This window comes from Zingiber officinale, chromosome 6B (assembly GCF_018446385.1).
Source record: "Zingiber officinale cultivar Zhangliang chromosome 6B, Zo_v1.1, whole genome shotgun sequence".
NCBI lineage: Eukaryota > Viridiplantae > Streptophyta > Magnoliopsida > Zingiberales > Zingiberaceae > Zingiber > Zingiber officinale.
In genome coordinates, this window is record NC_055996.1 from 62,371,333 (window position 1) to 62,387,648 (window position 16,316).

Sequence of the window (16,316 nt, forward strand, 5' to 3'; positions counted from 1 at the left end):
TCCTCTGTCGGAGATTGAGTTCCTTTTGGGTAAAAAGATATTTGAGACTCTTATGATCAATGAGAATATCAAATGTAATACCATACAGAAGATGTCGTCAAATCGTCAAAGCAAATATAAAGATGGCCAACTCCAGATCATGTACTGGGTAATTTTTCTCATACTCCTTCAACTGACAAGAAGCATAGGAGACTACCCTGCCGTGCTGCATCAAAATAGGGCCCAAACCCTGTAGAGAAGCGTCGGTGTAGAGTACGAATCCATCCTCTCCAGAAGGTAAAACCAAAACTAGTGCCGACATTAATCTCTGCTTCAGATCCTAAAAGCTGGTCTTGCAAGCTTCTGACCAAGAGAACTTCACGCCTTTCCTGGTCAGGCATGTCAGTGGCATAGCTATGCGAGAGAAACCCTCGACGAATAATCTATAATATCCAGCGAGTCCCAAGAAACTACGGATCTCCTGAACTGATTTCGGCTGCTCCCAGCTAGTGATAGCCTCGATCTTCTGAGGGTCTACTGAAATACCTCGACTAGACACCATGTGTCCCAGAAAACCAAGTTAGCCAAAAAGCATACTTGCTGAACTTCGCGTATAGACGATGTCGTCGAAGAGTCTCCAAGACTATGCGAAGATGCTATACATGCTCCTTCTCAGAACGTGAGTAGATCAAAATGTCATCGATGAAAATGACAACGAACTGATCTAGATACTCCAGAAAAATATGGTTTATCAAATCCATAAACACCGCTGGAGCATTGGTAAACCCAAATGACATTACCAAAAATTCATAATGTCTGTATCTGGTGCGGAATATTATTTTCTGAATATCAGATTCTTTAACTCTCAGCTGATAATATCCGGACTACAAATCAATCTTAGAATATACTGATGTACCTCTGAGCTGATCAAACAAATCCTCGATCTGTGGTAAGGGGTACTTATTCCTGACGGTCACTACATTCAACTGTCTGTAATCTATGCACAACCTCAAAATACCATCCTTTTTCTTGACAAACAATACCGGAGAACCCCATGGAGAAACACTAGGGCGAATAAATCTCCTGTCCAATAATTCCTGGAGTTGGACCTTTAGCTCGTCCAACTCTTTCGGTGTCATATGGTATGGAGCTTTCGATGTCGGTGCGGTTCCCGAAATTAGCTCAATCGCAAACTCCACTTGCCTTCGGGGTGGCAAGCCTAGTAGCTCATCTAGAAATACATCCGGATACTCTTGGACCACTGGAACGTCTGAAAGCTGGGAACTACTGATATCGTCAATATTAATCAAAGACAAAAGGAATCCTTGGAAGTCATGTGACAGCAGCTTCTGAGCCTGAATCATAGAAATGATCGATATACCGTCGTCCCTGATGACAGTGAAATCCCACGAGGGTTGGTTCGGAGGTCGGAATGTGACCACCATCGTTTGGCAATCAACCATGGCATGATATGCAGACAGTCAATCCATGCCAAGAATAATGTCGAACTTGACCATTTCCAGTACTAATAAACCCACCATGAGTATCATATTGCCAAAATCTAACGGGCAACCTCTAACCTCCTGAGTGACATCTAATGTATCATCGGACGGTAGGGAGACGGTCAGTCGATGCAGTCTAAGGGTAGGTAGTCTACCTATGTCCCTCATAAAGGCACGGGAAATAAAGGAATGCGAGCTACCAGTATCTATCAACATATCAGCGGATAATGCATAAAGTAAAACCATACCGCGAAAAACAGATCCGTCGGTCCGCTGTGTATCCTTTCTGGTAACCGCGTGAATTCGTCCAGTCTCTGGCCTACCATGCTCAGTGAATTAAATATCGATGCTGAAACTTAACTTGGTAAGGGTCTGCTACAATGTATTTCATTTTCTCCTAACCAAGATAGATTTTCAATCCACTATCAGAATGAGACATTTCAAGTGTCTGAGGTGCTAGTATTGGTCCCTAGCACAACTCTAAGTGGTGGAAGCTACTGAATTTTAGTGGTTGTACTAATCACCAACCCTAGACGTAGGAGGAGGAGGATTAGGCAAAGGAAGAGGAATCACATAACTCATGTAAGTGTGTTGTAGAGGAGGTAAGAAAGGGTAGGGAAAGCAAAGGAATGAATGGCGGAATCAAATACAAGAAGAAAAGGATATTTTAGGAAGTCTAACCGGCTATCCTTATGGAATAGTAAAAGTACAAGCTCGTACCAAACATACCCAAATGAATGCATAGTCCATTATTCTAGATTTATATCATACTGTAGGGTAGGAGGTACGGTAGATGGTGGTACCGGAGGTGTAACTGGTACTACTGGTACGAGTGCTGGGTATACAGTAGCAGGCACAGGTGGCTGTGCTGCCGAGTACGCAATAGGCGCAGGTGGCACCGCTGGTGGCACTGTGAATATTGTAGGAGTGGGTACGGCGAGTATGGTCGAGGTAGGTACTTCTGAAACCGTCAGAGTCTGAGAGCCCGACGCGCTCGCAGTACCATGTGGAGTCTGTCCCTGACTGACAGGCTCGACCCCAACAGACGTCTCTGGCAACTCCGTCGCCAGGGATTCCAATGTCCTCTTGCGTGGACGTCCTGCACCACATCTCGGAGCGGGAGCACATGTAGATCTTGTCATATTTGTTAAATTATGTCCCAGATATTACTACAAGTATCAAAAAATTATAAAATTAACATTTTACTTATTTGCCGCCTGGAGATGTTCTGCCGCTGTCTAGTCCCCAATTGTGACCTCGAAATTCTGAAACAAGAAATCGACGGAAATCCATACAAATTCGAAAATAAATACGCAGATTAACCTAGCCTCTGATACCAAAAGAATTGATATCAGATTAACTCGAAAATTCAGAACATGACAAACAGGCATCGTAGACCTGCTCTGATACCAAAATAATTGGTATCAGATTAACTCAAAAAATCTAAAACATGAAAAACAGAACACTCCAACCTGACTCTGATACCAAAAGAATTAGTATCAGATTAACTCGAAAATCCAGAACACAAAACAACAAACATCATAAACCTTAGCAGCAATTAGACAATTTCTCTTTTGATGTGAACGTCTTATCAGAGGAGGACTGTCTCTGCCACTTTGGGCCGAGTCCGAAGGGAGTGAAATTGATTTTCCATTTGGCTAGGATTTTAACAACTATGTCTCTATTTACAATGATTCTTAACAAAAAAAAAAAATCTGTTACCTTAGTAGCTCCCCTAGTATTTGTTTCATAGATATGAAGAAAGGTAAATATAAATACATAGATCATAAAATTCCTGACCATTATCTTTGAGATGTCATACATTTACGGTCAGAACTACACCCTGGACACTACAGTGGTTCTTAAAGCCTTCAATATTATGTGCTCACAAGAGACAGGATGTTGCGTGCATCACTAAACAAGCATTACAACAATCCACCAGCAAAGCAAAACTTCTGCTAACATAACTATCTCTGATGACACTAATTCCTCGACCCCATCAGAGAAGAAATCTCCCCTTACCAAACCGAATCCTTCCATCTTTGAAGAATTGAATGCAACATCAAAGTCGTTGAAGAGGTCCTGTGTGAAAAATGCCCCTTATCTGAATCCGGTTTGCCTTCCAAATCTCCTAAGTAACAGGAATTACCTACTAGCTCGTCAATACCCCTTCAATTAATCTTCCAACATTCCAAAGTTATCATCCACTTTAGACCCCAGTACCGATTCTATATAGGAAATTCTGTATGGTAGCTCTTCTACTCCTGCAGCTCCTAGTATTCTGATTACAAGGATAGACAAAGAGAAAGGCAGAAACCATGCAAAAACTTTCCATAGCGAGTAGCGGAGGTTATGACTACCTATAGCGAAGAGGTAATACTTGTAGATTCTTTATATCTCTTACATCTTGACTAACTACTTATATTCATAAATTACTTCTTGACGGCTCTGCAAGAAATGTTAAACCGATTTCCATTTCTGAGTGAGCAATATGGCAAAATGTAAACTCGTGAAAAGGAGCTTTTGACTCAACTAGAGCAGCAAGATAAAGAGTTGTCAAGAAGTACTTCATAGAACGGCAAAAGCAGATGATCCCCTTCATAGAAATGAGGTCGTCTATTATTTAGAGCAACTACTTCATCTCCACGAAAAACTAAAGGAATCTGAAAAGCTTTGTCAAAAAGTACAGAATCAGCTTGAATTATCAACGATGGAAGTAGCTTTCCTTAAAAAGAAATTAGCTGATTATGAAGATGACGAGGAGGGACGATGGACTCTGCTTAGAAGAAAGAGTTCCTAAAGTTAGAAGAATTTTTCAACTTATTAGGTGCTAGGTTCGCCTCTTTTCTTGAACATGGTTTTTACAGAGCTATTGATCAATTAAAGAAGTCGGCTACCAGCCAGAGGGTAACTCTCTTGACTTCGTCAACATTCAAAAGGTGGTCGATAACATTTCTGAAGACTAAACAATGTAATTCCAAACTTGCTCCTCACCCCCACTTCAACTTTACAGACTTCATGCACCTTTATAACTTCATGTAACTGGTAACTATATTATCTCGTCATATGTATAAGAGTAGATTAGAACATTTTCTTAGGGAGAGTACTTCCTATTTATGTTTTTACCACTATATTTCTATTGATAAAAACATGTCGGGCCATTTTTAGCTAATTCAATATCTAAGGACAACTGTTTAAGCAAAAATGAGGTTATCATAACCTGGAGTTCTTGGCTCCGTCCCGACAAAGGTAGGTAACTAAAGGACATTTGGATGCCCTTTAGAGGGGAGGAATAACCAAGATGTGTGACTCGGGAGATGTTGAACAAGCTTGATTTGCTAAATCCTGCCACCTGACTCCTAACATTCCCTTTCCATGCTTGGGAACTTGGGTAATTCTTTCCTCGTGAAGCTGCCCGTTGAGTATAGCCGACGAAAGATAAACAATGAGAATCATGCAGTATGAAGAACCATCAATAATGAGAGAATCGCAGGCGACTTGATTCTCGACCGAAGATAATATGCATACGATTCTTCCTAGATAGAGGAAAGTTTATAGGTGACTATCCTTGTCTGAGGAGAATTTGTAGGCAACTCTCTCTATCTTTGAGAGAGGAAAATTTTCACTACCTCTAACAGTGAAGCTGTTGTAGGTGACTATCCCTGATAAAGGAAAATTTATAGGCGACTCTGTCCCTGACGGAGGAAAATTTGTAAGTGATTTTGTCCTTGATAGAGGAAAATTTGCAAGGTCTTGGACAGTGAAGTTGTTGTATGTGACACTATCCTTGACAGATGAAAATGGTACATTCATCTTTTGTATTCTTGGAGACATGTAGCTGCTTTATCTTGGGCTTTTGCTAGAAGATCCAACTCGATCAACCTCTTTTCTGAATTCCCTTCATCATATGTAAAAGAGGTGAGCAGATTTCATCTCAATTTCACCCATACAACTGTTGAATTTTGTTTTAAATTCAAAATATTTTTTGTAATGTTTTTAGTCCCACATTGCTAAGTGGAGAAGCTTGGAAGGGCTTATATAGGAAGTCCTTCCATCCTTGCTTAGCAATGATAAGAGGACCTATACGCATGAGCGAGCCAAGCCCAAATCGAGTGGATTTGGGGGGTTCGAGCCGGAAATTCATAAACTGGGCGTCACGCGCGCAGGGGGGGTGCAAATCCCCAGCTCGTGGGCGGCGCGGACTTCGGTTTTGTTCCGTGCGTGAGGAAGGGACGCGGACGCGTTTCCTCGCTAGCAAAGCAGTGCTTCTTCGTACCTTCTCAGAGTGAATAAAAGGGGACTTGCAACACCTCTATTCTTCACTCCAGCCTCGAGCTTTCTCCCTTCTCTGTGCGATTCTTTCTGCTTTCCTTTCTTCTCGTCTTCCGGCGATCTGAGGTTGGGTCCGAGTGTAGCGTCCGTTTTGGAGTGCACCTACGGACGAGACGAGCGAGCCTTTGCACCGTGACGCGGCAATAAATTCTCTAAGGACAGTCGGCGTGCCGATGCTTCAACCGGATAACTATATTCTAAACCCTATTCCTTTATTTATCTGTCTATTGCATGCTATTTTTTTATACTGCTTATATTGCTTTATTATTTTTTCAACAACAACAGCTTCTCCACCATATACTAACTGGAAAGTAGTCATACTAATACCCTCCTAAGGAGTAGTTTTGTAGGACCACAAGATGTCAGGTAGCTCCTTTACCCAATTGCTCCCTACATGATCCACCTTTACCTTTAAACCATGTATTAATTACCTATTAATAGCCTTCATTTGATCATTACTAAGTGGATATTGCCATTGAAGTAAAAGAATATTTGATTCCGAGTTCTTGACACCATTCTCAGATCCTTCACCTCAGAAATTATCATTCATTATCAGAAACTAACTTACGTGGAACACCATACCTACACATTACGTTCTTCCAAAGGAACTTCATCATAGATTCTTCTATAATTTTAACAAATGCTTTGGCTTCCATCCATTTAAAAAAATAATCTACGTCCACCAATAAAAATTTCTTCTAGTTTAGTCCCATAAGGAATGATCCTACTATATCCATCCTTCATTAATCAAAAGGGCGGGAAATGGATCATGTTTTTGTAGGATCGAAAAGAATTTAGATATCTTCACAATTGTATGATATTGTTCACTCTGGGCCTAAGCTCGTTTTGCTCTTGGGCTCTACCCAAAAGGCCTCATGCCAATGGAGATGTCTTTGCTCTTTGACCCACTAGGTCCTCTACCCTTCGATCCACCCGACCTACTAGGACTTCCTTTATCTGGTGTCTGGTCCTCTTAATTCGAATATAGGAGCTCTCACTTTCTTTGTTCGAGGTAATATTGTACTCACATGACTTAATCAGACCATGGTTGTTGTACACAGTCGGTAGTTAAACCTTCTAGCAGTTCGGATTCTAATACCACTTGTAGGATCGAAAAGAATTTAGATATCTCCACAATTACATGATATTGTCCACTTTGGGCCTAAGCCCTCATGGTTTTGCTCTTTTGGCTCTACCCAAAATACCTCATGCCAATGGAGATGTCTTTTCTCTTTATAAATCCATGATCTTTCCCATGTATTTTATAATATGAGACTATATTTATAACCTTGTAAACCCAACCGTCTTCAAATATTCGATTGGGTACTTGATCACATGCTAGTAGTGCCTTTGACAACTTGGACAAGCAGCGACGAATCGTTTTGAGTCTCTTCGTTCAGAGTTAATGTCCTCCCACTACATGATTGTCGTAAATACCTTCATGTATTTCATGCATTACATACTCAGATTCCTACGATCCTTCTTTTTAATTGTCGCATCTGTTCTATGTCCTCCAACAATCTTCCCTACTTCAAATAAGTAATCAAAGGAGTACATCAACCATCCATCTCATGTGGTTGATTAACCTGGGCTATCAATTTTACATGAACAATTCGGTCTTCAGTCTTCAATTAGACAAGGTAGTTGCCATTCAGGCGAGCTCATAAACTTTTTTGTTCTTTGTCCGAGATATCTTTCACAATACTACTTTAGCGTTGAGCTTCTCATATATTGTAATGCATCTGAGGAGCCAATCATTTATTTGTGAACACTATAATAGGATGAGATAAAACAAGTAGGGTCTCAATCATCGTGTTGTCAACACCAGAACATACACAAGCTTTCTAACATAGTATATATGTTTTCTGCATCCTTTAACAAATGTCTGATGAAATATATGGGTTTTTGTATAGTTTCTTCTTGTCTCAGGAGAACAGAACCGACTGCACCCTTCAGAGCAACCAAATATAATCATAACTGTTCACCTATCACAGGTTTAGAAAGAGTAGATAGGTTTGAAAGATACCTCTTGAGGTCAATAAAAGCTTCTTCACATTTTTCATCCCATACAAATTTAACCAACTTCCTAAGTACTTTAACGAAAGGCAAACTATAGTACGTTGACCTAGATATAAAACGAGATAAAACAGTAATCCTTCCACGGTGGAATTTTCATATTTTGCAATGTTTGTATTTTTGTGGGATTTACTCTAATCCCTCTATCTGTGGCGATGTAGCCAAGAAACCTTCCACTCCTAATACCAAAAATACACTTTTCTAGGTTAAGCTTTAGATCATACCTTCGCAAAGTATCAAAAGTTTCGACAATGTCTCTAATCAAAGATTCAACGGAGAAGGATTTAACCAATACATTATCCACATAAACTTTAACATTTATGCCTTTTTGCTTCTCAAAAATGTTATTCATTAATCTTTGATATTTAGCACCTATATTCTTGAGGCCAAAAGGCATAATAAGATAATACAAAGTTTCATCGGAGGTAAGGAAGTTAACATTTTTCTAACCTAGGTATGCGTCTAACATGCAAATAAATTCATATCCAAAAGTTGAATCCACTAGTTAATATATTCGAGGGAGTAAATAGCAATTTGTAGGATATGCTTTATTGAGATCACGAAAATTTACACAAACTCTCCATTTGCCTCTTGGTTTTTGTACGACTACTACGCTAGCAAGCTAAGTTGGAAATTAAACTTCTTGAATACGTCATACTTCCAATAATTTGAGAACCCCTGTGCGGGGTAATCTTATCCTTCTTAGTGCCGAAATGCCGCTTTTTCTATTTAACTGGTTAGACATCTGGTAACATATTGAGATTGTGCTCCATTACCTAAGGGGACACACCATGAACTTCTCACACAGACCAAGCAAATACATCTTTATTTTTCATCAAGCATGACACCAACTGGTCTTTTAATTCACCTCGGGGATCAGTAGATATTTTAGTAGTTTTATCAAACTAGCCTAGTATGATTGACACTCTCTCTTGTTCTTGTTCCGTCGATCTAGATTTGGAGACTTCTAAAACCTGCACCTCCACACTTCTCCGCCGATGTTATGACAAGCTAGCTTTTGATCTTCATGAATCATTTCTACATAACATATTCCATAGGAGATTTGATCACCTTGTACCTCATCTATTTGAGACCCAACAGGGAACTTCATATTTTGATGATAAGTTGATACCACTGCCTGAAATGTGCCTATAGCTGGTCATCCTAATATAACATTATAAGAGGAAGGAGCCTCCACCATGGTGAAAATAATAAATCGAGTCCTTCGCAAAGGTTCTGTGCCCAAAGAGATACATAATACAATTTGCCCCAGGGGCTGAACTTCATGTCCTACAAATCCAAATAATGAAGTAGACGTAGAATATATTTCCGCCAAATCTGCCTACATTTGGTCCAGAGCTCCTTTGAAAAAGACATGACCGATCTCCCAGTGTCTACAAATACTTGAGCTACATCATAATTTGCTATGGTAGCTTAAATCACCAAGGCGTCGAAATGAGATATGGCTACTCCTTCTAAATCCTCTGGCCCAAATCTAACCACCAGTCCTTTTGTTGATTTCTGACCTACTTTTACATCATAACTTTCCAACCGGCAGCAATATGCTTTTCGAACCCGATCAGAATCTTCATCAGTTTCCCCTCTTACGATTATATTTATCATACCTCGAGGTGGAGGATTAACTTGTGGAGCCTGAATCCTTCTTCCAACCTCTTGACGTTCATATCATCGCTAGGAATCCTCCCTTCTCCTTCTTTCATCTTGACGAGGACTCTGTGAAGTCCTCTAGCGTTGTCTCGGAGAAGATCTTTATCTAGGAGGAGCTCTTTTTGTGGATGACGTCGAACAACTTTATCAATTTCTTCTAGAAACCCCTTGACATGACTTTGTAGAATGCCCATAAAATTGATGAAATGCACAAAAAGGTCAATGATCCTGCGGAGATTGTCGCCCAAGAGGCGTCGGCGCAGGAAGAGTCATTTACCTGGGAGGTATTGGAGCAAGTATCTAGGGAGTTTTCAAAGCAGTTCTTTGACTTCTTGTAACTGCTTGAATCTCTTCCCTTTCAAACCTCTCAGGAACATGAATGGCAAAAGGTCGAGGTGTTGGATTAAGTGGAGATGGTCATGAAGCCCTTCTGTCTTGATGAGATTTAGGGACAATTGAAACGGTCAACTTCACTCTTCTGAGCGCGTTGTGCTTCGTCCACGTGAACATACTTTTGGCTCCCCCTAATATAACATCAAAATTAGTCGGTGGCTTCTTTACCAATGACTAAAATGAAGTCTCTTTCCAACAATCCTGGTGAAAAAACACTGACTAAGACATCTGAGATAGCTGATGTCACTTCCAAGGCGGTCTGATTGAAGCGTCGAATATAATCTTTCAGAGTTTCTTGACTCATTGCTTCATATGACAAAAAGGCTTAATATGGTCCTTCGATTACGCTTGCTATTAGTGAAATGTTGCAAGGACATAGGACTGAATTCCTCAGAAGATATGATGGAATTGGCTGGCAATCTGCAAAACCAACTTTACGTTGGCCTTGACAAGGTTGTTAGGAAAATACTATATGCCATGCCCCAAACGAGTCTATATCAGATAAAAATCTAATAGTATCTCCTTTGTATCGGTGACAATCTGAAACATTTTTACATACAAAATATACATCAGCCACATTCGGTTGGAATATATACACAATCATGCAGTTTATATCATCAGTCACTCGGCTGGAACGAAATAAACACAACCACGCAGTTTAATAAGCCTACACGGCTGAAAGGAAACACACAACAGCGTAAATGCAACGGAAAACACAAAACAATACGAATATAAGACCAATAACGACACTAACAAAAATACCTGCAACCACTAGACTAGACTTCAAAAATCCACAGTGACTTGTTCAAAAGCAAAATACGCAAAATTAATATACCACCCAAATAGTAACAAAACCCAAAAAGAAAACTATCCTCGAGTGTGACGTGGGACCGGCAGCCGAGACTCTCCAAGCATCCATGACTCATCTATCTGTTACCTGGTGAAAGAAAATCAATTTGCGAGGTGGTGAGTATTGGAACTCAGCGGGTAAGATAAAATAGTGCATGAACAAAATAAATCAATAAAGAATGCCAAAAGGAATACAGTCTCATAAGAGGAATAACGGATACTAAAATAGAACCATAATAAATGCTCATACCTGAAACTATATCCTAGGCTAGGTATAGAAGGTCAGAAAGGACACTAATCTACTACAGTACTACTCATAACTACAGAGGTAATAAGCAAGGTATATACAACTTTCCAATGAATAAACCAATATCTAAACATCTACAATGAGAGTTTATCTCAACATAAGTAAACATTTCAGCACAAGTGAACAACAACAGTAAGCAATAACAACATATATAAACAGCAGTAATCAAAGCAAGTATAATAACAGCGTATGCACGGATGGTCACTCCCGCCCACCTCTCTGCACCATGACCTCTGTATGGTCGAGAGGTCGGGTCAGTGACAGACTGTACACCACTCCAGCTATCACTCTCTCGAGTGGCCGAGGGGACAGTTGCATAGTAGCTAAGCGGCATCAACTCCAGCTACCACTCTCTCGAGTGGCCGAGGATGTGGTCCTGGTCAACGACTCTCTCGATCGCAAGGGAGAATTGGTCGTTGACATGCATGCCATGACATGATGCGCCCAATGCAACAAGTATCATACAAATATAAGTAAAAATTAGGTATGTTACATGAAGCCAGCATGCTCAATACGGTACATAAACAAACAACAGTTAAAGCATACAAACACGGTATCTAGTATCTGCTACTTATCATGGACAACAATAAGAGATTATATAGATATGGAAACGAGTTTCTCAAAGATCATGTGGAAGTATCAAGCGCAAGAAAATAAGAGTGGAGTCAAGGTAAAGCAGTTATTATCCAAAATAGTTCATGCACTAAGTTCAAAGAACTACAGAATCAAAGTAAGAAGTACCCACCTTTAATATGTAACTCGAGCTAAACAATTCCCGCATCGGAGTGCTCGTCTTGAAATAACGCCCTACAAATCACGTGATGTATAAATTTAGCTAATTTCATATGTCACAACTAGCTAAACTACATCCCAACCAATTAGGAAATACCCTAATCGAAACGATTATTAATTAACCTTAATTAATAATCTTCCTTAATTGATCCTAATTTCTTCCATAGTCAATTTAATACTTGATCAAATTCGTATCACTAACCATTCCACAATCTATTAGTTTAAACTAAACATAGATTTAATACTAACCACTCACCGTAGTTGATAGCTCAACCAAGTACTGATAGCTGGAATAACTCACCGTTGGAAAAGATGAAATTGTTGTCTCCCCAATACAAACCTTCGGCAACTTCCTCTATAAAGAAATCCCAATGCTACTGTGAGGGATAGTAATTGCTTACCTCAATCAAATTTGGTGGGTCTATCCCGCTGTGAACTCGAGAAGCAATCCTCCACGCCTTGACAACCCCAGCACAGTCAACAAGAGGCTGGAAATGGTGTGGCGTCAGAGGAGGGAAGAAGGAATTTCGTGAGGGGGAGGGCATCGACAAATCAAAGCTAGGGCACGAGATATACCTCAAATGCTGGGCGACGATCTAGGGCAACGACACAAGAAGAGAGCTCGGGTTCCGACTACTGTGATGTCGATCCAGAGCCAAGAAGAGCGACGACGTCGCTAGGGCACAACAACGATGAGGAGGGATAAGGATGGCTCTCGGTGGTGGGGCTTGCGGCAGCCGTCATCGGGGCCAGGGGTGGTCATCGGGCTCCATGGTTGCGCGGACGAGGTTGCGCGAAGACATCGATTGCGCGGAGGCGGCTGGTCGTGTGGAGGCGGCAGGTCGCGCAGAGGCGGCGGTCGAGTGGAGGCGACGGTCGAGCGACGTGCGGCGGCTACACAATGGTCGCAGAGAGGAGGAGAAGGAGGAGGAGGGAGGTCGGCGGGTGGATAGGGAATAGGGCACGGGTAACGATTAATAACCGAAATCGATAACTCAATTTAGGAAATGTAGGTTTCCTTTTATAACTTAGGGGGTTGGTTTAATTAAAGCTAAGTTATTTCCTTAATCAATTCCTACTTAATTGAATTCATTAAATAGACTTTCCCTTGGCCCAATACTTATCCCCTTAACCTATGTCATATGAGTTCCGAAAAATTCTCAGAAAATTTCTAAAATTTTTTAAAAATTTCTAAAAATTCCGTTAAGGCTATTAGCCTATTAAACCTTATTATTTAATTATTATCCGATTCAATATTTTACACTACATTTGACACCATCCGAATAATGATGTAAAAGGGAGACATTCTCAAAATGTCCCAAATGCTCTTCGGATTTTTCATTCCTACGTATTCACCAATCTGGAGTGGCCAGAATCTACTTGGGAGTTCTTCAACTAGAATTTCTTGAGAGAAAGGATCTGCCGAGTTGTATGTCTTGTGGAGTTGCAATAAATACTCGTTCTTCTTGGTGGCAAAAGGTGAATATGCTCACCCTCAGCGTCTCCGTCAATCTGTTTCAAGGCTAACATGGAGGAGGTAAATCACGGGCGACCACTAGCTTTTGGAATAGTGACTAACACATAAGGAAGATATTTACCTTGATTTTACTGAGATTCGAACCCTATATTTTATTAGAAGTGGTATAGTGGACTCTTGACAGTGTTCTACATGAGACGACGATATCCTTTCTAGTGCCACCAAAGGAGGCAGGATGGGAGCTTGTTGTCACTGTAATATTTCTTGAACAATGGCTGCTATTGGTCATTCCATGTCACCATGTTATTGAGTATGTATCTCATGCTCCCTCTCATTTGAGCATGTCTTCTTTGGTCATTGTGGAAATCACCCATCCCTACGTTTCAGATTGGATTTCCCATAAATGGCGTTAAAATGTTCCAGTGCGAAAATGAGGCATGGGTCAATTCCTTGACAAATCACCTCTGGGTGACTTATGATGAATCAACTGCAACTTTACAACGGGTCAAAGTCAGTTCAATGAATCGTCTATCAATGGGCATCGAGGAGTCGGCCGTCTAAAGGACTTATCAAGAGGTTATAAAGGGGCCAAGGCACACCTTAGTGTTATCCCCCTAATACTCAAGTTAGAGTAGAGCAGAGAAATGAATGGAGAAATAGCAGTTGCTTAGTAGATTTTCATCCCTTCAGCTGTTGAAACAAAATACCTTTTATAGAGGAGAAGAGACAGAGCCAGCCTTATTGTTTAAAGACCCTGAGTGAAACCATTAATTATGCCCCAATTTCAACCTTCCATCAACCTAAGTAATAATTATTTTAATCTATAAAATTTTGTTTCTAGAAATGGGATAAGGAAATAAGATTTTTTTTTTGTCTAGGATAATTGTTTCCTTTTTATTTACGCATATATTCTTACAATTCTAACATAGAAATAAGAATGAAGCATCAATTCTAAAACTATGGGTATAATTTTTTTCCCATTCTTATACTATTAAATTATCCAAAAATAACAATTGTAAAAGGTGTTTACAAAGAACAGACACTTAAATTTTTAACAAAAGAACACTAACAGCGAAGAAAAATTTAACTCAAGAATGCAAAGAGATAAGCAGAGTAATATAACACAAAGAATGCAAAGAAATAAGCAAGGTAATGTAACACAAAATTCTGACACAAAACTGAGAAATAATAAAGAAGTGCAACCTAGTCAGCTTACCTCCATAATCCTTATTTTTAATGTCAACGAATCTAGAAGAACGAAGAGAATATCAGGAAGACCTATCACAAATATATTCACTTTGAATTTGAGCAACTTAAACAATTTATTCAACATAGTGGTTAAGAATTAAAATCTTTTTATCCCAAAAAAAAGTGGCATTGCTTATATACTTCATTTGATAAGAAAAAAATAAAAATTAGTATAAATGAATTAAATTTTATGTAGGAATCCTAGCAATAACAAAAATTAAAAATACTTCAAATTTTTAAAATTTCAAATTGACTGAGACATCATGTGGTGAGCAAAAACTTTCCATGGAGAATGACCTACTTGGTTACTCAGTACAGAAAGTAAAATAAATTTTGGTATATAAAAACTTAAAATATTAGTTCCTTAGAATTAACACAAACCTTCCAGCTTGTTGGATGTCCCCTCGTTAATTTCATATCTAAATCCAAAGTATCGTTTACAAACATTGTAAACCTTCTTCTTTACTTCCTCCTCACTAAATCAGAAGAAAAAAATGAGAGTGAATGATGTAATACACCTAGAAAAAAAACAGATGTAACTCATTTAAAGTGTCTTCGTGGTGCACTTTTAAAGGTAAAATCATTAATAATATCATCATATTCAATATTTTCCAAAATATTCTTTTCAATACATAAAATTGTTAATCCATTTAACCTATCTTGAGTCATTGTGGTCTGTCTGTAAATAAGATTTTATTAATTTTAATTTAAAAAACTTCTTTCGACAGATGTCACTGTCACGAGTATTGTCAATAATATCCTATAAGCAATCATCACATTTGGAAACATATCCATTGTTTTTAAAAACTAATATTTGAATGGAAGACCATTTTTTATTTGTTTCATAAGATTCACTTGGTAACATTACTTACAAAACTTGTAATTCTGAAAACATATATTTTGCATAAAATATCAGAAGTGTCACCATTTTTTAAAGTATTTTCAAGATTCACACAAGAACTCATCAATTCATCATCATCCATTGAAACTAATTTTGTAACATCATACAAAAACCCAAATATAGATTCAAAATATTGTAACTGTTCAAACATACTTTTCAATTGCCCAAGAGCAATATCGACCACTAAGATAAAATAATATATTCGAAAAGACTCTTCCGATGATTGATTTTCCCTTTCAATATTAGCAATCTCATCAAAATGTATCTTTCTACTAATTTTACATTTTGTAGGAAATACAGACTCAATTTCCAATCAGATGTTATCTTTTTTGCATCAACCATAGCAAAAGCAAAACCATTTCCTCTATATTTTTCAAAAAAAAAAAAAACAAGACCAGATAATTGTTTTATAGGAACATTAAAACGTATATCCTGTTACTGTAATTTTTTACTAACTAAGTTAATTTTATGTAAAATATCATGCCAAATAACAAGGCTTAATATAAATTCAAAACTTGAAAGTTCACCGGATGCTAACGTTTCAGCATCTCTACTTAATTTGCTATCTTCACTTATTTCTACTTATTTGAACAAAGCTTCTCTAATTTGTGAAGCTTGAGATAGTATTGCTTTGACTATTTCAATATAGCTTTCCCATCTTGTAGTTGACAATGATTTTAAAGTTAATCCATTAATATATTCAAGCAAAATATTCCTTCTTTTTGTTGAATTAGAGAACACTGTGTACATATACATTGACATGCTCCAAAAAATGATTTTGCTTTAGCATAA